This window comes from Arachis ipaensis, chromosome B2 (genome assembly GCF_059453495.1).
Source record: "Arachis ipaensis isolate K30076 ecotype BB chromosome B2, ASM5945349v1, whole genome shotgun sequence".
In the NCBI taxonomy this organism is placed as follows: domain Eukaryota; kingdom Viridiplantae; phylum Streptophyta; class Magnoliopsida; order Fabales; family Fabaceae; genus Arachis; species Arachis ipaensis.
In genome coordinates, this window is record NC_142437.1 from 110898794 (window position 1) to 110919794 (window position 21001).

Genomic DNA, 21001 nt, shown 5'->3' on the forward strand with positions numbered 1-21001 from the left:
CCAAGCAACTGAAAATCAAATAGGATAAAAAGAAGAGAATATAATATAAATTCCAAAATATCAATAAAACTTAGCTCCAATCAGATGAGCGGGACTTGTAGCTTTTTGCCTCTTGAATAGTTTTGGCATCTCACTTTATCCATTGAGGTTCAGAATGATTGTCATCTATAGGAACTTAGAATTCAGATAGTGTTATTGATTCTCCTAGTTCAGTATGTTGATTCTTGAACACAGCTACTTTATGAGTCTTGGCCGTGGCCCTAAGCACTTTATTTTCCAGTATTACCACCGGATACATAAATGCCACAGACACATAACTGGGTGAACCTTTTCAGATTGTGACTCAGCTTTGCTAAAGTCCCCAATTAGAGGTGTCTAGGGTTCTTAAGCACACTCTGTTTTTGCTTTGGACCTTGACTTTAACCGCTCAGTCTCAAGTTTTCACTTGACACCTTCACGCCACAAGCACATGGTTAGGGACAGCTTGGTTTAGCCGCTTAGGCCAGGATTTTATTCCTTTAGGCCCTCCTATCCACTGATGCTCAAAGCCTTGGATCCTTTTTTATTACCCTTGCCTTTTGGTTTTAAGGGCTATCAGCTTTTTGCTCTTGCCTTTTGGTTTAAAGAGCTTTTGGTTTTTTCTGCTTGCTTTCTCTTTCTCTTTCTCTTTTTTCGCCATTTTTTTCTGCAAACTTTTGTATTCACTGCTTTTTCTTGCTTCAAGAATCATTTTTATGATTTTTCAGATTATCAAATAACATGTCTCCTTTTTCCTTATTCTTCAAGATCCAACATATTTAACATTCATAAACATCAACTTCAAAAGACATATGCACTGTTCAAGCATTCATTCAGAAAACAAAAAGTATTGTCACCACATCAAAATAATTAAACTAGTTTCAAGGATGAATTCAAAACCATGTACTTCTTGTTCTTTTGTAATTAAAACATTTTTCATTCAAGAGAGATGATGGATTCATATTCATAACTTTAAGGCATAGACACTTAGACACTAATGATCATGTAATAAGACACAAATATAAATAAACATAAAGCTCAGAAATCGAAAAATAGGAAAATAAATAAACAAGGAGATTAAGGAATGAGTCCACCTTAGTGAGGGTGGCGTCTTCCTCTTCTTGAAGAACCAATGGTGCTCTTGAGCTCCTCTATGTCTCTTCCTTGTCTTTCTTGCTCCTCCCTCATAGCTCTTTGATCTTCTCTAATTTCATGGAGGATGATGGAGTGCTCTTGGTGCTCCACCCTTAGTTGTCCCATGTTGGAACTTAATTCTCCTACGGAAGTGTTGATTTGTTCCCAATAATTCTGTGGAGGAAAGTGCATCCCCTGAGGCATCTCAGGGATTTCATGGTGAGGAATTTCCTCATGCTCATGTTGAGGTCGATGATCTCTTATTTGCTCCATCCTTTTTTTAGTGATGGGCTTGTCCTCTTCAATGAGAATGTCTCTGGCCTTAGGTGCCCTAGATGGTTATGAAAAAATAAAAAGCAATGCTTTTACCACACCAAACTTAGAAGGTTTGCTCGTTCCCGAGCAAAAGAAGAAAGAAGTGAGTAGAAGAAGAAGAAAATGGAGGAGATGGAGGTGTTTGAATGGTTCGGTCAAGGGGGTTTAGGTGGTTATGATGTGTGAAAAGGAAGGAGTGATGGTTTGAATTTAAGTGGGTGGTTGTAGGTGGGTTGTATGATGGTTTTGGAGGAGTAATGGAGGTGATTGGTGGAGGTTAATTGAGGAAGAATGTTATGAAAAGGTGTGAAGATGAGAGAAGAAGTGGTAGGGATCCTGTGGAGTCCACAGATCCAGTGGGGCCAAGGACTTAACATCCCTGCTCCAATTAGGCGTGTAAAACGCTCTTGCTATGCAATCCTGGCGTTTAACGCCAGACTGCTGCCTGTTTCTGGCGTTAAACGCCCAAATGTAGCTTGTTTCTGGCGTTTAACGCCAGGTAGATGCTTGTTTCTGGCGTTAAACGCCAACTTGGTGCCTGTTTTTGGCGTTAAACACCAAACAGATGCTTGTTTCTGGCGTTTAAACGCCAGACTGCTCTCCTCCAGGGTGTGCTATTTTTAATGCTGTTTTTTTCATTTTGTTTTTTATTTTTCAGTAGTTTTTGTGACTCCACATGATCATCAACCTAATAAAACATGAAATAACAAAGAGAAAATAAAATAGATATGATTAAATAACATTGGGTTGCCTCCCAACAAGCGCTTCTTTAATGTCAATAGCTTGATAGTGAGCTCTCATGGAGCCTCACAGATGTTCAGAGCAAGGTTGGAACCTCCCAACACCAAACTTAGAGTTTAAATGTGGGGGTTCAACACCAAACTTAGAGTTTGGTTGTGGCCTCCCAACACCAAACTTAGAGTTTGACTTTGGGGGCTTTGGTTGACTCTGCAGTAAGAGAAGCTTTTCATGCTTCCTCTCCATGGTTACAGAAGGAGATCCTTGAGTTTTAAACACAAGGTTGTCCTTATTCAGTTGAAGGATCAATTCTCCTCTGTCCACATCAATCACAGCTCTTGCTGTGGCTAGGAAGGGTCTTTCAAGGATGATGGATTCATCCTCATCCTTCCCAGTGTCTAGGATTATGAAATCAGCAGGGATGTAAAGGCTTTTAACCTTTACTAGCACATCCTCTACTTGTCCATAAGCCTGTTTTCTTGAGTTGTCTGCCATTTCTAATGAGATTCTGGCAGCTTACACCTCAAAGATTCCCAGTTTCTCCATTACAGAGAGTGGCATGAGGTTTATCCCTGACCCAAGGTCACATAGAGCCTTCTCAAAGGTCATGGTGCCTATGGTACAAGGTATTAAGAACTTTCCAGGATCCTGCTTCTTCTGAGGCAATGTCAGTTGATCCAGATCACTCAGTTCATTGATGAGCAAGGGAGGTTCATCTTCCCAAGTCTCATTACCAAATAATTTGGCATTCAGCTTCATGATTGCACCAAGGTACTTGGCAACTTGCTCTTCAGTGACATCTTCATTCTTTTTAGAAGAAGAATACTCATCAGAGCTCATGAATGGCATAAGGAGGTTCAATGGAATCTCTATAGTCTCTAGATGAACCTCAGATTCCTTTGGTTCCTCAGAGGGAAACTCCTTATTGATCACTGGACGTCCCAGGAGGTCTTCCTCACTAGGATTCACGTCCTCCTCCTCCCTTGTAGGTTTGGCCATGATGATTAAATCAATGGCTTTTCACTCTCTCTTTGAATTTTCTTCTGTATTGCTTGGGACAGTACTAGGAGGAGTTTCAGTGACTCTTTTACTCAGCTGGCCTACTTGTGCCTCTAAATTCCTAATGGAGGACCTTGTTTCATTCATGAAACTCAAAGTGGCCTTAGATAGATCAGAGACTATATTTGCTAAGCTAGATGGATTCTGCTCAGGATTCTCTGTCTGTTGCTGAGTGGATGATGGAAAAGGCTTGCTATTGCTAAACCTGTTTCTTCCACCATTATTAAAGCCTTGTTGAGACTTTTGTTGATCCTTCCATGAGAAATTTGGATGATTTCTCCATGAGGGATTATAGGTATTTTCATAGGGTTCACCCATGTAATTCACCTTTGCTATTGCAGGGTTCTCAAGATCATAAGCTTCTTCTTCAGAAGATGCCTCTTTAGTACTGTTGGATGATTCCTTCAATCCATTCAGACTCTGAGAGATCATATTGACTTGCAGAGTCAATATTTTGTTCTGAGCCAATATGGCATTCAGAGTATCAATTTCAAGAACTTCCTTCCTCTGAGGCGTCCCATTACTCACAGGATTCCTTTCAGAAGTGTACATGAACTGGTTATTTGCAACCATGTCAATGAGTTCTTGAGCTTCTGCAGGCATTTTCTTTAGATGAATGGATCTACCTGCAGAATGGTCCAATGACATTTTAGATAATTCAGACAGACCATCATAGAATATATCCAGGATGGTCCATTCTGAAAGCATGTCAGAAGGATACTTTTTGGTCAGTTCCTTGTATCTCTCCCAAGCTTCATAGAGGGACTCACCTTCTTTCTGTCTGAAGGTTTGAACATCCACTCTAAGCTTACTAAGCTTTTGAGGAGGAAAGAACTTGGCCAAGAAAGCCGTGACCAGCTTATCCCAAGAGTTCAGGCTATCTTTAGGTTGAGAGTCCAACCATACTCTAGCTCTGTCTCTTACAGCAAACGGGAAAAGCATAAGCCTGTAGACCTCGGGATCAACCCCATTGGTCTTAACAGTATCACAGATCTGCAAGAATTCAGTTAAGAACTAAAAAGGATCTTCAGATGTAAGTCCATAAAACTTGCAGTTCTGTTGCATCAGAGAAACTAATTGAGGTTTAAGCTCAAAATTGTTTGCTCCAATGGCAGGGATTGAGATGCTTCTTCCATGTAAATTGGAATTTAGTGCAGTAAAGTCACCAAGCATCTTCCTTGCATTGTTATTATTTTCGGCCATGTCTCCTTCTTTTTCAAAAATTTCTGTCAGATTTTCTCCAAAGAGTTGTGCTTTAGCTTCCCTTAGCTTCCTCTTCAGAGTCCTTTCAGGTTCAGGATCAGCTTCAACAAGAATGTTCTTATCCTTGTTCCTGCTCATATGAAAAAGAAGAGAACACAAAAGAAAATATGGAATCCTCTATGTCACGGTATAGAGATTCCTTTATGTGAGTAGAAGAATAAAAGAGTAGAGGAAGGAGAAGAGAAAAAAATTCGAAACTAAATTAAAATAAAAGGAAAATATTTTTGTTTTTATTTTAATTATTATTTAGATTTTGAAAATTAAAAAGAAAAATAAAATTAAATCAAATTAAAATTTAAAACAAATAGTTAATTAAAAAGGAATTTTGAAAAAGAGGAAGGTGATTTTCGAAAATTAGAGAGAGAAAAAGTGGTTAGGTGGTTTTGAAAAAGATAAGAAATAAATTTAAAAAGATAAGAAGTTAGAAAGAGATTTTGAAATTAGTATTTTAAAAAGATGTGATTTGAAATTTATTTTGAAAAAGATTTGAAAAAGAAATTTTTTTAAAAAAAGATTTGATTTTGAAAATTAAAGTTGATTACTTGACTAACAAGAAACAAAAAGATTTGATTTTAAAATTTAAAGATTGAACTTTTCTTATTAGGCAAGTAACAAACTTAATATTTTTGAATCAATCACATTAATTGTTAGCATTGAATTCGAAAATATGGAATAAAAATAAGAAAAAGATTTTGAAAATTAATTTGAAATTTTTGAAAATATGAAAAAAAAATTGAAAAAGATTTGATTTTTGAAAAAGATAGAATTTTTAAATTAAAAATTTGATTTGACTCATAAGAAACAACTAAATTTTAAAAAGTTTTGAAAAAGTCAACTCAAATTTTCAAAAATTTATGAGTGAAAAAGGGAAAGTATTTATTTTATTTTTGAATTTTAATAAAGAAAGAGAAAAACATCAAAAAGACTCAATGCATGAAAATTTTGGATCAAAACATGTGATGCATGCAAGAACACTATGAATGTCAAGATGAACACCAAGAACACTTTGAATGTCAAGATGAACATCAAGAACTTATTTTTGAAAAATTTTCAAGAAAAGAAAACATGCAAGACACCAAACTTAAAAAATTTTTATTCTTTAGACATTAATGTTTCAAGAATGCATATGAGAAACAAGAAAAAACACAAAACAAGAAAATATGAAGATCAAACAAGAAGACTGGCCAAGAACAACTTGAAGATCGTGAAGAATGCAATGCATGAAATTTTCGAAAATAATTTTTAGAAAATTAAAAAGATGCAGTTGACACCAAACTTAAATCTTGACTCTAGACTCAAACAAGAAGCACAAAAAATATTTTTGATTTTATGATTTTCCGAAATTTTTTTTTTCGAAAATTAATTGGGAAAAACAAAAAAAAAGAAGAAATATTTTTTTTGTATTTTTCAAAAATAAGAATAAAAACAAAAAGGTTAAAATTAAAATAAAGTTACCTAATCTGAGCAACAAGATGAACCGTCAGTTGTCCAAACTCGAACAATCCCTGGCAACGGCGCCAAAAACTTGGTGCGCTGAAATCGTGACGGTTCCATTCCTTGGTAACGGCGCTGAAAACTTTATACGCACGTTCATAATCTTAATTCTTTGTCACAACTTCGCACAACTGACCAGCAAGTGCACTGGGTCGTCCAAGTAATAAACCTTACGTGAGTAAGGGTCGATCCCACGGAGATTGTCGGCTTGAAGCAAGCTATGGTCACCTTGTAAATCTCAGTCAGGCGGATTCAAATGGATATAGAGTTTTAATAATTAAAAGATAAATAAAACATAGATTAGGATAGAGATACTTATGTAATTCATTGGTGAGAATTTCAGATAAGCATATAGAGATGCTTTCGTTCCTCTGAATCTCTGCTTTCCTGCTGTCTTCATCCAATCATTCCTACTCCTTTCCATGGCAAGCTTTATGTAGGGCATCACCATTGTCAATGGCTACATCCCATCCTCTCTGTGAAAATGGTCCAATGCGCTGTCACTGCATGGCTAATCATCTGTCGGTTCTCGATCATACTGGAATAGATTTACTATCCTTTTGCGTCTGTCACTACGCCCAGCACTTGCGAGTTTGAAGCTCGTCACAGCCATCCCTTCCCAGATCCTACTCGGAATACCACAGACAAGGTTTAGACTTTCCGGATCTCAGGAATGGCCATCCATGGGTTCTAACTTATACAACAAAGATTCTAATATCTCAGACTCGGTCCTCTGTATTAGATATCTAAGAGAAACTCATTCTAGCTTGTTTGCATGTAGAACGGAAGTGTTTGTTAGGCACGCGTTCATAGGTGAGAATGATGATGAGCGTCACATAATCATCACATTCATCATGTTCTTGGGTGCGAATGGATATCTTAGAGAAGGAATAAGCTTGAATTGAATAGAAAAACAGTAGTACTTTGTATTAATTCATGAGGAACAGCAGAGCTCCACACCTTAATCTATGGTGTGTAGAAACTCTACCGTTTGAAAATACATAGGTGATAATGGTCCAGGCATGGCCGAATGGCCAGTCCCCATGAAAGTCTAAGATAGCATAAAAACTAATCCCCAATCCCTTACAAAGATAGTAAAAAGTCCTATTTATACTAAACTAGTTACTAGGGTTTACAGAAATGAGTAAATGATGCAGAAATCCACTTCCGGGGCCCACTTGGTGTGTGCTTGGGCTGAGCATTGAGCTTTACACGTGTAGAGGTCTTTCTTGGAGTTGAACACCAGTTTATAACCTGTTTCTAGCGTTTAACTCCACTTTGCAATCTGTTTCTGGCGTTTAACTCCAGAATGCAGCATGGAACTGGCGTTCAATGCTAGTTTGCATCGTCTAAACTCGGGCAAAGTATGGACTATTATATATTGCTGGAAAGCCCTGGATGTCTACTTTCCAACGCAATTGAGAGCGCACCATTTGAAGTTTTGTAGCTCCAGAAAATCCACTTTGAGTTCAGGGAGGTCAGAATCCAACAGCATCTGCAGTCCTTCTTCAACCTCTGAATCTGATTTTTGCTCAGGTCCCTCAATTTCAGCCAGAAAATACCTGAAATCACAGAAAAACACACAAACTCATAGTAAAGTCCAGAAATGTGAATTTTATTAAAAACTAATAAAAATATACTAAAAACTAACTAAATCATACTAAAAATTATGTAAAAACAATGCCAAAAAGCGTATAAATTATCCGCTCATCAATATACTATAAATTCCAAAATATCAATAAAACTTAGCTCCAATCAGATGAGCGGGACTTGTAGCTTTTTGCCTCTTGAATAGTTTTGGCATCTCACTTTATCAATTGAAGTTCAGAATGATTGGCATCTATAGGAACTCAGAGTTCAGATAGTGTTATTGATTCTCCTAGTTCAGTATGTTAATTCTTGAACACAGCTACTTTATGAGTCTTGGCCGTGGCTCTAAGCACTTTGTTTTCCAGTATTACCACCGGATACATAAATGCCACAGACACATAACTGGGTGAACCTTTTCAGATTGTGACTCAGCTTTGCTAAAGTCCCCAATTAGAGGTGTCCAGGGTTCTTAAGCACACTCTTTTTTTTGCTTTGGACCTTGACTTTAACCGCTCAGTCTCAAGCTTTCACTTGACACTTTCACGCCACAAGCACATGGTTAGGGACAGCTTGGTTTAGCCGCTTAGGCCAGGATTTTATCCCTTTAGGCCCTCCTATCCACTGATGCTCAAAGCCTTGGATCCTTTTTATTTACCCTTGCCTTTTGGTTTTAAGGGCTATTGACTTTTTCTGCTTGCTTTTTCTTTTTCTTTTTCATAGGACATTCATAACTTTAAGGCATAGACACTTAGACACTAGTGATCATCTAGTAAAGACACAAACATAAATAAAACATAAGGCTCAAAAATCAAAAAACAGTAAAATAAATAGACAAGGAGATTAAGGAATGAGTCCACCTTAGTGAGGGTGGCGTCTTCCTCTTCTTGAAGAACCAATGGTGCTTTTGAGCTCCTCTATATCTCTTCCTTGTCTTTGTTGCTCCTCCCTCATAGCTCTTTGATCTTCTCTAATTTCATGGAGGATGATGGAATGCTCTTGGTGCTCCATCTTTAGTTGTCCCATGTTGGAGGAAAGTGCATCCCCTGAGGCATCTCAGGGATTTCATGGTGAGGAATTTCCTCATGCTCATGTTGAGGTCCATGATCTCTTATTTGCTCCATCCTTTTCTTAGTGATGGGCTTGTCCTCTTCAATGAGGATGTCTCCCTCTATGTCAATTCCAGCCGAATTGCAGAGGTGGCATATGAGGTGAGGAAAGGCTAACCTTGCCCAAGTGGAGGACTTGTCAGCCACCTTGTAAAGTTCTTGAGGTATAATCTCATGAACTTCCACCTCCTCTCCAATCATGATACTATGGATCATGATGGCCCGGTCTATAGTAACTTCAGACCGGTTACTCGTAGGAATGATTGAGCGTTGAATGAACTCTAGCCATCCCCTAGCCACTGGTTTGAGGTCATGCCTTCTTAATTGAACTGGCTTGCCTCTTGAGTCAATTTTCCATTGAGCTCCTTCCTCACATATGTCTATGAGGACTTGGTCCAACCTTTGATCAAAGTTGACCCTTCTTGTGTAGGGGCATGCGTTCTCTTCCATCATTGGCAAGTTGAACGCTAGCCTTACATTTTCCGGACTGAAGTCTAAGTATTTCCCCCAAACCATGGTGAGCCAATGCTTTGGATTCGGGTTCACACTTTGATCATGGTTCCTAGTGATCCATGCGTTTGCATAGAACTCTTGAACCATTAAGATCCCGACTTGTTGAATGGGGTTGGTGAGAACTTCCCAACCTCTTCTTTGGATCTCAAGTCGGATCTCCGGATACTCATTCTTTTTTAGCTTGAAAGGAACCTCAGATATCACTTTCTTCTTGGCCACAAATTCATAGAAGTGGTCTTGATAGACCTTTGAGATGAATCTCTCCATCTCCCATGACTCAGAGGTGAAAGTAATTGCCTTCTCTTTCCTCTTTCTTGAGGCTTCTCTGGCCTTAGGTGCCATTAATAGTTATGGAAAAACAAAAAACTATGCTTTTACCACACCAAACTTAAAATGTTTGCTCGTCCCCGAGCAAAAGAAGAAAGAAAGAAGGAGAAGAAGAAGATAAATGGAGGAGAGGGAGAGATGGGTGTATTCGGCCAAGGGGAAGAAGAGATGGTTGTGTTGTGTGAAAATGAAGAAGGAATGAGGGGTTTATATAAGAGTGTGGGGAGGGTTAGGGTTTGGCCATTAGGGTTGGGTTTGGGAGGGAAAATAGTTTGAATTTTGAAGGTAGGTAGGGTTAGTGGGGAAGAGAAGATGGATGTGAGTGATGAGGGGGTGATGGGAAAGAGTGATTGAGGTGATTGGTAAAGGGTATTTAGGGAAGAGAGTTATGAAAAGGTGTGAAGAGGAGAGAAGAAGATGTGGGGATCCTGTGGGGCCCACAGATCCTGAGGGGATCCTGTGGGATCCACAGATCAAGTGGGGTCAAGGACTTAACATCCCTGCTCAATATAGGCGTGTAAAACGCCCTTGCTGTGCAATCCTGGCGTTTAACACCAGATTGCTGCTTGTTTCTGGCGTTTAACGCCAGGCAGATGCTTGTTTCTAGCGTTAAACGCTAGCTTGGTGCCTGTTTCTGGCATTAAACGCCAGACAGATGCTTGTTTCTGGCGTTTAAACGCCAGACTGCTCTCCTCCAGGGTGTGCTGTTTTCATTCTGTTTTTTTATTTTTCAGTAGTTTTTGTGACTTCACATGATCATCAACCTAATAAAACACGAAATAACAAAAAGAAAATAAAATAGATATGATTAAATAACATTGGGTTGCCTCCCAACAAGCGCTTCTTTAATGTCAATAGCTTGACAGTGAGCTCTCATGGAGCCTCACAGATAATCAGAGCAAGGTTGGAACCTCCCAACACCAAACTTAGAGTTTGAATGTGGGGGTTCAACACCAAACTTAGAGTTTGGTTGTGGCCTCCCAACACCAAACTTAGAGTTTGACTGTGGGGACTTTGGTTGACTCTGCAGTGAGAGAAGCTTTTCATGCTTCCTCTCCATGGTTACAGAAGGAGATCCTTGAGTTTCAAACACAAGGTTGTCCTCATTCAGTTGGAGGACCAACTCTCCTCTGTCCACATTAATCACAGCTCTTGCTGTGGCTAGGAAGGGTCTTCCAAGAATGATGGATTCATCCTCATCCTTCCCAGTGTCTAGGATTATGAAATCAGCAGGGATGTAAAGGCCTTCAACCTTTACTAACACGTCCTCTACTTGTCCATAAGCCTGTTTTCTTGAGTTGTCTGCCATCTCTAATGAGATTCTGGCAGCTTGCACCTCAAAGATCCCAAGTTTCTCCATTACAGAGAGTGGCATTAAGTTTATTCCTGACCCCAGGTCACACAGAGCCTTCTCAAAAGTCATGGTGCCTATGGTACAGGGTATTAAGAATTTGCCAGGATCCTGTTTCTTTTGAGGCAATTTCTGCCTATCCAATGCATTTAGTTCATTGGTGAGCAAGGGAGGTTCATCTTCCCAAGTCTCATTACCAAATAGCTTGGCATTTAGCTTCATGATTGCACCAAGGTATTTAGCAACTTACTCTTCAGTAATGTCTTCATCCTCTTCAAAGGAAGAATACTCATCAGAGCTTATGAAGGGCAGAAGGAGGTTCAATGGAATCTCTATGGTCTCTAGATGAGTCTCAGATTCCTTTGGTTCCTCAAAGGGATACTTCTTATTGGTCACTGAACGTCCCAGGAGGTCTTCCTTACTAGGATTCACATCCTCCTCCTCCTCCTCTTTGGGTTCGGCCACACCATGTAAGGCTATGGCCTTGCACTCTCTTTTTGGATTTTCTTCTGTATTGCTTGGGAGAGTACTAGGAGGGATTTCAGTGACTCTTTTACTCAGGTAGCCCACTTGTGCCTCCAAATTTCTAATGGAGGACCTTGTTTTATTCATGAAACTTACAGTGCCCTTAGATAGATCAGAGACTATATTTGCTAAGCTAGATGGATTCTGCTCAGAATTCTCTGTCTGTTGCTGAGTGGATGATGGGAAAGGCTTGCTATTGCTAAACCTGTTTCTTCCACCATTATTAAAGCCTTGTTGAGGCTTTTGTTGATCCTTCCATGAGAAATTTGGATGATTTCTCCATGAGGAATTATAGGTGTTTCCATAGGGTTCACCCATGTAATTCACCTCTGCTAGTGCAGGGTTCTCAGGATCATAAGCTTCTTCTTCAGAAGATGCCTCTTTAGTACTATTGGATGATTCCTTCAATCCATTTAGACTCTGAGAGATCATATTGACTTGCTGAGTTAATATTTTATTATGAGCCAATATGACATTCAGAGTATCAATTTCAAGAACTCCCTTCCTCTGAAGCATCCCATTACTCACAGGATTCCTTTCAGAAGTATACATGAACTGGTTATTTGCAACCATGTCAATGAGTTCTTGAGCTTCTGCAGGTGTTTTCTTTAGGTGAATGGATCCACCTACAGAATGGTCCAATGACATTTTAGATAATTCAGACAGACCATCATAGAATATATCCAGGATGGTCCATTCTGAAAGCATGTCAGAAGGACACTTTTTGGTCAGTTCCTTGTATCTCTCCCAAGCTTCATAGAGGGATTCACCTTCCTTCTGTCTGAAGGTTTGAACATTCACTCTAAGCTTGCTAAGCTTTTGAGGAGGAAAGAACTTGGCTAAGAAAGCTGTGACCAGCTTATCCCAAGAGTTCAGGCTGTCTTTAGGTTGAGAGTCCAACCATATTCTAGCTCTGTCTCTTACAGCAAATGGGAAAAGCATAAGCCTGTAGACTTCGGGATCAACCCCATTGGTCTTAACAGTATCACAGATTTGCAAGAATTCAGTTAAGAACTAAAAAGGATCTTCTGATGGAAGTCCATAAAACTTGTAGTTCTGTTGCATCAGAGAAACTAATTGAGGTTTCAGCTCAAAGTTGTTTGCTCCAATGGCAGGGATTGAGATGCTTCTTCCATGTAAATTGGAATTTGGTGCAGTGAAGTCACCAAGCATCTTCCTTGCATTGTTATTATTTTCGGCCATGTCTCCTTCTTTTTCGAAAATTTCTGTCAGATTTTCTCCAGAGAGTTGTGCTTTAGCTTCCCTTGGCTTCCTCTTCAGAGTCCTTTCAGGTTCAGGATCAGCTTCAACAAGAATGTTCTTATCCTTGTTCCTGCTCATATGAAAAAGAAGAAAACAGAAAATATGGAATCCTCTATGTCACAGTATAAAGATTCCTTTATGTGAGTAGAAGAGAAGAATAAAAGAAGGGGAAGAGAAAAATTCGAACACAGAGAGGAAGATGGTGTTCGAATTTTGGGTGGAAGAGAAGTATTAGTAGATGAATAATTAAATAGAAGGAGATAAGAGATGAGAGAATTCGAAAATTAATTAAAATAAAAAAATAATTTTTTTATTTTTAATTTAAAATCAAAGTTATAATTCAAAAATTAAAAAGAAAAATGAAATTAAATTAAATTAAAGTTTAAAATAATTAGTTAATTAAGAAGAAATTTTGAAAAAGAGGGAAGGGATTTTCAAAAATTAGAAAGAGAGGTTTAGTTAGGTAGTTTTGAAAAAGATAAGAATCAAACAAAAAGATAAGATTGATTGAAAAAGATTTGAAACTTAATTTTTGAAAAGATAAGAAGTTAGAAAAGAAGTTAGAAAAGATTTTGAAATTGATTTTGAAAAAGATATGATTGAAATTGAAAGAGATATGATTGAAATTTAATTTGAAAAAGATTTAAAAAGGAAATTAAAAACATTTGATTTTTGAAAATTAAAGTTGATTACTTGACTAACAAGAAACTAAAAGATAGGATTTTAAAATTTAAAGAATGAACCTTTCTTAATAGGCAAGTAACAACTTGAAATTTTTGAATCAAAATATTAATAGTTAGTATTAATTTCTAAAATATGAGATAAAAATAAGAAAAAGATTTTTGAAAATTATTTTGAAATTTTTGAAAATCATAAAAGAAAAATGAAAAAGATTTGATTTTTGAAAAAGATTTGAAAAAGATATAATTTTTTAAAATGAAAATTTGATTTGACTCATAAGAAACAATTAAATTTAAAAACTTTTTGACTAAATCAAACCAAATTTTCGAAAATTTATGAGAGAATAAGGGAAAGATATTTTTTATTTTTGAATTTAAATGAGGGAAGATAAAAACATAAAAATGATGCAAAACATAAAAATTTTGGATTAGAACAAAAGATGCATGCAAGAACACTATGAATGTCAAGATGAACACCAAGAACACTTGAAGATCATGATGAACATCAAGAACTTATTTTTGAAAAATTTTCAAGAAAAGAAAAACATGCAAGACATCAAACTTAGAGATTTTTCATATTTAGACACTATGAATACAAAAATGCATATGAAAAACAACAAAAGACATAAAGCAAGAAAATATGAAGATTAAACAAGAAGACTTGTCAAGAACAACTTGAAGATCATGAAGAACACATGCATGAGTTTTCGAAAAATGCACAAATTTTAAAAAACATGCAATTGACACCAAACTTAAAAATTGACACTAGACTCAAATAAGAAACATAAAGTTTTTGGTTTTTTTTTATTTTAAAAGAATTTTTTTGGTTTTTTCGAAAATTATTTTGGGAAAAACGAAAAAGAAGAAAAAAAATTTTTTGAAGAATTTTCGAAAATAAAAATAATAAAAACAAAAAGCTTAAAATTAAAATAAAATTACCTAATCTGAGCAACAAGATGAACCTTCAGTTGTCCAAACTCGAACAATCCCCGGCAACGGCGCCAAAAACTTGGTGCGCAGAAATCGTGACAGTTCATTCCTTGGTAACGGTGTCAAAAACTTAATACGCACGTTCATAATCTTAGTTCTTTGTCACAACTTCGCACAACTAACCAGCAAGTGCACTGGGTCGTCCAAGTAATAAACCTTATGTGAGTAAGGGTCGATCCCACGGAGATTGTCGGCTTGAAGCAAGCTATGGTCACCTTGTAAATCTCAGTCAAGCAGATTCAATTGATTATGGAGATTTAATAATTAAAAGATAAATAAAACGTAAATTAAAGATAGAGATACTTATGTAATTCATTGGTGAGAATTTCAGATAAGCGTATGAAGATGCTTGTTCCTCCTGAACCTCCGCTTTCCTATTGTCTTCATCCAATCATTCATACTCCTTTCTATGGCAAGCTGTATGTTAGGCGTCACCGTTGTCAATGGCTACATCCTGTCTTCTCAGTGAAAATGGTCCAATGCATTGTCACTGCATGGCTAATCATCTGTCGGTTCTCGATCATACTGGAATAGGATCCATTGATCCTTTTGCGTCTGTCACTACGCCCAGCACTCGCGAGTTTGAAGCTCGTCACAGCCATCCCTTCCCAGATCCTACTCGGAATACCACAGACAAGGTTTAGATTTTCTGGATCTCAAGAATGGCCGTCCATGGATTCTAACTTATACCACGAAGACTCTGATTAAGGAATTCCAGAGATATTCATTCAATCTAAGGTAGAACGAAAATGGTTGTCAGGCACGCGTTCATAGGTTGGGAATGATGATGACTGTCACGATCATCACATTCATGTTGAAGTGCGAATAAATATCTTAGAATCGGAATAAGCTTGAATTGAATAGAAAAACAATAGTACTTTGTATTAATTCATGAGGAACAGCAGAGCTCCACACCTTAATTTATGGTGTGTAGAAACTCCACCTTTGAAAATACATAAGTGATAATAGAGTTCATTGGTCTCAGCCCCAGAGGGGAACCGGAGTAACCAAGACTTCGAATACAATAATAAAAAGTACTATTTATACTAAACTAGTTACTAGGGTTTACAGAAATGAGTAAATGATGCAGAAATCCACTTTCGGGACCCAGTTGGTGTGTGCTTGGGCTGAGCATTGAGCTTTACACGTGGAGAGGTCTTTCTTGGAGTTGAACGCCAGTTTATAACCTGTTTCTGGCGTTTAACTCCACTTTGCAACCTGTTTCTGGCGTTTAACTCCAGAATGCAACATGGAACTGGCGTTGAACGCCAGTTTGCGTCATCTAAACTCGGGCAAAGTATGGACTATTATATATTGCTGGAAAGCCCTGGATGTCTACTTTCTAACATAATTAAGAGCGCGCCATTTGGAGTTCTGTAGCTCCAGAAAATATACTTTGAGTGCAGGGAGGTCAGAATCCAGCAGCATCTGCAGTCCTTCTTCAACCTCTAAATCTGATTTTTGCTCAAGTCCCTCAATTTCAGCCAGAAATTACCTGAAATCACAGAAAAACACATAAACTCATAGTAAAGTCTAGAAATGTGATTTTTATTTAAAAACTAATAAAAATATACTGAAAACTAACTAAATCATACTAAAAACTATGTAAAAATAATGCCAAAAAGCGTATAAATTATCCGCTCATCACAATGTTAGCTAACCATGTTGTGAACCTGATTTCTCGGATGAAATTGGTATCAATGAGCGTTTTAGTTTCTTCTAGGGATGCTTGTTTTTTTTTCATGCCGAGGTTGCATTTTTTCTGTGCTATAGGTTTGACTAATGAGTTTAATGCCAGGTTGTGAGATATGATGGAAAGGTCAATGCCGGACATGTCGGTAGGGGTCCAAGCGAATAGGTTGGCATTTTGTTGAAGAAATTGGATGCGCTTATCTTTCTCGTCTTCTTGCAAAGCTAAACCTACAAAAGTGAACTTGTTTGGATCGTTAGTTAAAGAAACTTTTTGTAACTCCTCTATTGGTGTGGGTTGGTTTTGAGTTCGGCTCGTGGGTCTAACTTGGTTAATGATAGAAGTTCGAGCGAGTTGTGGACGACGTTTATTTGCGCACCTATAGCTCAGTTAGATATAGGCATTTTTAGACTGATATTATAACAATTCCGAGCTTCACGATGGTCACTGTGAATTGTTGCAATAAGGTTGTCCTGCACATGAAACTTAACACAGAAGAGATGAATTATAGATATTATAGCACTGAACTTATTCAAAAAAGGTCGGCCAAGGATTAAGTTGTAAGGACTGAAACAATCAACCATAGGGGATTGAATATCTAGAGTTTTTGTTAGAGGATTATCACCAAGTGCATTCTGTAACCACACAGATCCCAAGACAGGTACTTGTTCACCTGAAAATCCCACTAAGTCTCCACTGGATGGTTGCAGGATGTTATCGCTCAACTTTATTTTCTAGAATGTGGAGTAGAAAAGGACATCGGCGCTGCTCCCGAGATCCAATAGCACTTTGCGGACTATTAGATCCCCTAGTTGAATAGAGATGACAACTGGATCATATAAGTTGGTCTCCTTTGAATGGAAGTCAGACAGTTGGAACGTCATTTCTGGGAAGTTGGGCAAAGGCTAAGGATTGTTAAGGGTGCCTTCAACAGTGAACATAGCTCGGTAGGTACGTTTTCAGGTGGTGCTTGTAGTTCTGCCACCAGCAAAGCTCCCAGATATACAATTGATGATACCTCGGGGTTGATTGGGTTGAACATGAGTTGCTTTTTCCTTGTCACGAGAAGATTGTCCCGTGATTGGTCGGTTGAATGTGTTGTACGCTTTTGAATATGGCCGCTGATGTATTTGTCTAAATATTCTTGCCGAGCTAATCACTCTAGCAGGTCTTTGGCTACGACACATTCATCAGTGGTATGTCCGTGTTTTTATGAAAAGCACAATATTTCGACTTATCCACATTTTTCAGATCTTGATAAGTTACATCCTTCCAAGGAGATTTGATTAGTTTGGCATTTAGTATTTCTTTGATGATTTTCTCCCTTTTGGTGTTGAATTGGGTATAAGAATCATAACAGGGTGTTAACCGGAAAAGTTTTTTATTGTCCCGAGCTTTGTCGTCATACTTATTGGTTTGGCTTTTTTTTGACCTCCAAGCTTGGCGTAGCTCCTCAATCTCCATTTGTTCCTTGGCTTTCTCTCGAAACTTGGTCAAGATTCTAGGTTTGGCCACTGTGATGGCCTCTTGGAATTTTTCTAGGCGAAGTCCACTCTTTATAGCATGTAGGTGTACCTCTGGTGGAGGTTTGGGATGCTCATTGCTACTTTGGTGAAGCGACTAACATACTCCTTGATGCTTTCATGTTGTCTTTTGTATCACCCTAATTATCCTAAGCCTTACCTCATGCTGTAAAGCAAAGGTTAATTAAAAGTTATGACAATTCTAAGACTTATACATGAATATATATAGAAGGAATAATCATTCTAGAAGTTCGATGAAAAAAATAAGCTCAAATAGTGAATTACAAAGCGCGAACGTTCACACGAAGCTACAAGCGTAAGAGACAAGATCCACTATATGAGATAACAAGATATATGTAGTTATATGCAAGGTTCGGAAAACCAGACCGGTCATCAAACCGCTCTAACTACTGGTTTAATGGTTCACTGGTCCAACCAGTCTAACCGGTAGTTCAACCGAAAAAACTGTTTTAAAATAAAATAATAAATAAATTATAAATAAATATCCTAAAATATAATTATAGTATAATATAAATATTAAAATAATTTTTAAATTTAAAAAACTACATTAAATGTCATCAATCAAATTCATATAATCTTATTAATATACAAACTCAAGTTAAATACTATAAAGAAATTTAAAATATTAAATGTCAACATAAAGATTTATCAATCATCAAAACCTCAAGATGTTCTTGTGAGTTTCTTTTTTTGGATAATTATTTAAACATATTATGTAATTATGATTGTGATTTCAACTATTGTGCTAAAGAAACCTTCAAGTAACAAGGATATGTTGATGGTGGTGGTGTCTTCTGAGGCATCAATGTCTCCTCATCCAGCCCCTCAAATTTTTTCAGCTAAAACGATAACAAAAGGAATGGTACCAGAAAATGAGGTAGTTAATGGATAATCAAATGAGAAGCTTTTTGTTATTGCAAGTGAAGATGAATAGGCCAATGCACAAGTTTGAATGTAGCAACTTAACAGAACTTAAGAGCAACAAAAGTTAAATACCAGCAACAAATAATCACTCTAAACCCTGAAATCAATAACTATTTCAACAAAAAATCAGAAATATCATACTTAAAAATTAAAAAACGGCAACAGCAGCATAAAAAATCCATTTTAATCAACAATTTTAACAACACAAAATCAATTATTTAATTAATTTCAGATTTAGAAATCACAAATCAGAGTATCAGACATTCAAAACACTAAACCTTTACCCAGCAATTACAAACAAAGCCAGCAAAACCAACACAACCAGCAACTACAAATCAAAGCCATTAGCAAATTTGAACAAAAAAATTAGGAGCCATCAGCAAAACCAGCAATTAGAAAACAAAGCCAGCAATTACAAAACACTAAACCTTCACCCAGCAATTACAAACAAAGCTAGCAAAACTAACACAACCAGTAACTACAATGATTAACCATGTTCTTAACCTAAAGCAGGAGCCATCAGCAATTAAAAATAGGAGCCAAGACCTAAGAAGAGTAAGTTTTCAGCATTAACAAAACAGCAAAACAGAATAAGTTTTCAGCATTAACAAACAGCAACACAGAGTAAGTTTTCTTAACCTAAATTCTGCCTATAGCATTCAACAATATTGCAAAACAGAGTAAGTTTTCAGGAAAACAGAGTAGCATTCAGCAACAACCATTACAAAACAACAGCATAACAACAATCGTGCCATAACAAAACAGCAGCATAACAACAACAGCACCTTAACAAGTCACTAATAAGAAATTCCAAATTTAATTAGCAATCCTATTCTTGTTTCGTGCACTTAATTACTCATAAACAAAACTCAACTCCACCTGAATTGTTAATTTAACCTTGGTCTTATGGAATCATAAATAGGAATACATTACATTGCTCTTTCTTCTAAAATTCAAGCAACAACACATGATTTCACAGTTTAAAATCTTATTCACCAGCTTCTCTTCTAATTCATCTGGAATATGCGCAAATGCACTTTACAGTATCCAAATATCCAAATACAACAACTCAATAATCTCAAGTTCTCAACTCTCAAGGACAGCAACAGATATACAACAAAAAAAATTAACAACGAAAGACAGAAGCAGAACCATAACAGAATCAAACAAAATTAGTCAATCACTGAAAAAACTAAAATTCAAAATAGAAATTAAAGACAATAGAACTACAAATTATCAATCCTAAACCAAAGACAACAATAATTGAAGAAGAAAAATGAAAAATCAGTAAATCACAAATTCAAAATTATTAATTAACAATATTCAACCATTATTCAACCTATTATTCAACCAATAAGGCCATAACAAGTTCAGAGATTATTCAACAATTATTGTTAAAAAAAATAGTAAATACCTAGAAGAATAGAGCTGGCGACGGAGGCATGAACAGAACTGGCGACGGAGGCAGGAACAGAGCTTGCGACGGAGGAACAGAGCTACGCGACAAAGGCAAGAGGCGAGCCCGGTGACTGTGCTTCCACTGCTGAGAGTCTGAGACGTTAGCTAAATGAGGGACCGACTGAGCTTCGAAGCTCCAACCGGCAACGGCGTCAGGAGCAGTCCGGCGGCTGAACGAAAGGGAGGGATTGAGCTCGCCGGTGTTGAGAAGAACGGCCAGTTCGAGGGTGATGGGAGGGACGAGAGAGGGAGTGTGTGCTGCGCTGTTGGAGAGTTGGAGGGAGTTAGGGTTGGGGGTGTTTCACTGAATGCTAAACGGCTACGTTTTGGCATTTTTGGGCAAAATAAGAAAATCGGCCAGGTCCCAGTTCGGTCTGACCGACCGGTTCTCGGCCGGTGTAGTGGTTTAAAAACAGTTTTGATTCTGGCGGTTTTTGATGTTGAACCAAACCGTAAAATCACCGGTTTGTGGTTAAACCGGTCAGACCGGCCGGTCCGGTCTGGTTTTCAGAACCTTGGTTATATGAGAGTATAATAATCATAAGATACTAGCCAAAAGCCCACGGAGTTTGGGCCAACTAGTTAAATACTGACATACAGAGTATTAAAGGTAAACAGCTTATACAGAATATCTCTCATAAAGTAAGCCTCTAAGGCAAATAAATACAAGAAGGAGAGTACTAATAAAAATAAATCAAAAGACTACCAAAATATGGTAAAGAATCCTCCGCTCTGTCACCATCAAAGCAACTTACCGAGGTGGGTTGCGACCTACATCTGAAAAACAACAACAAAGTATGGAATGAGAACCAGAGGTTCTCAGTATGGTAACAGTGCCCAGTAATGTAAGATATAAGACCCCGGGACGCCAGAGGCAATCCTAGAACTTCATATCAACACAAGATTCAAGCTTAATGCATAACTAAAATTAAAACCATAACTTTAAAACTTAGCATTTACAAAATAGGGTACACTATCCTAAGGGATTTCTAACTATCAGATCACCGCTGTCCCACAGC

General features: G+C 37.5%; 2 non-coding genes across 2 annotated transcripts; both read left to right on the plus strand.

Moving 5' to 3' along the window:
- The first annotated feature begins 3966 nt into the window (after window positions 1–3966).
- Window positions 3967–4074, plus strand: LOC148575215 (small nucleolar RNA R71). The gene has a single exon (XR_015905542.1). It is a non-coding gene; the product is annotated as a small nucleolar RNA R71 (small nucleolar RNA).
- An 8061-nt stretch (window positions 4075–12135) lies between these two features.
- LOC148575216 (small nucleolar RNA R71) lies at window positions 12136–12243 on the plus strand. The gene has a single exon (XR_015906618.1). It is a non-coding gene; the product is annotated as a small nucleolar RNA R71 (small nucleolar RNA).
- The last annotated feature ends 8758 nt before the right edge of the window (window positions 12244–21001 follow it).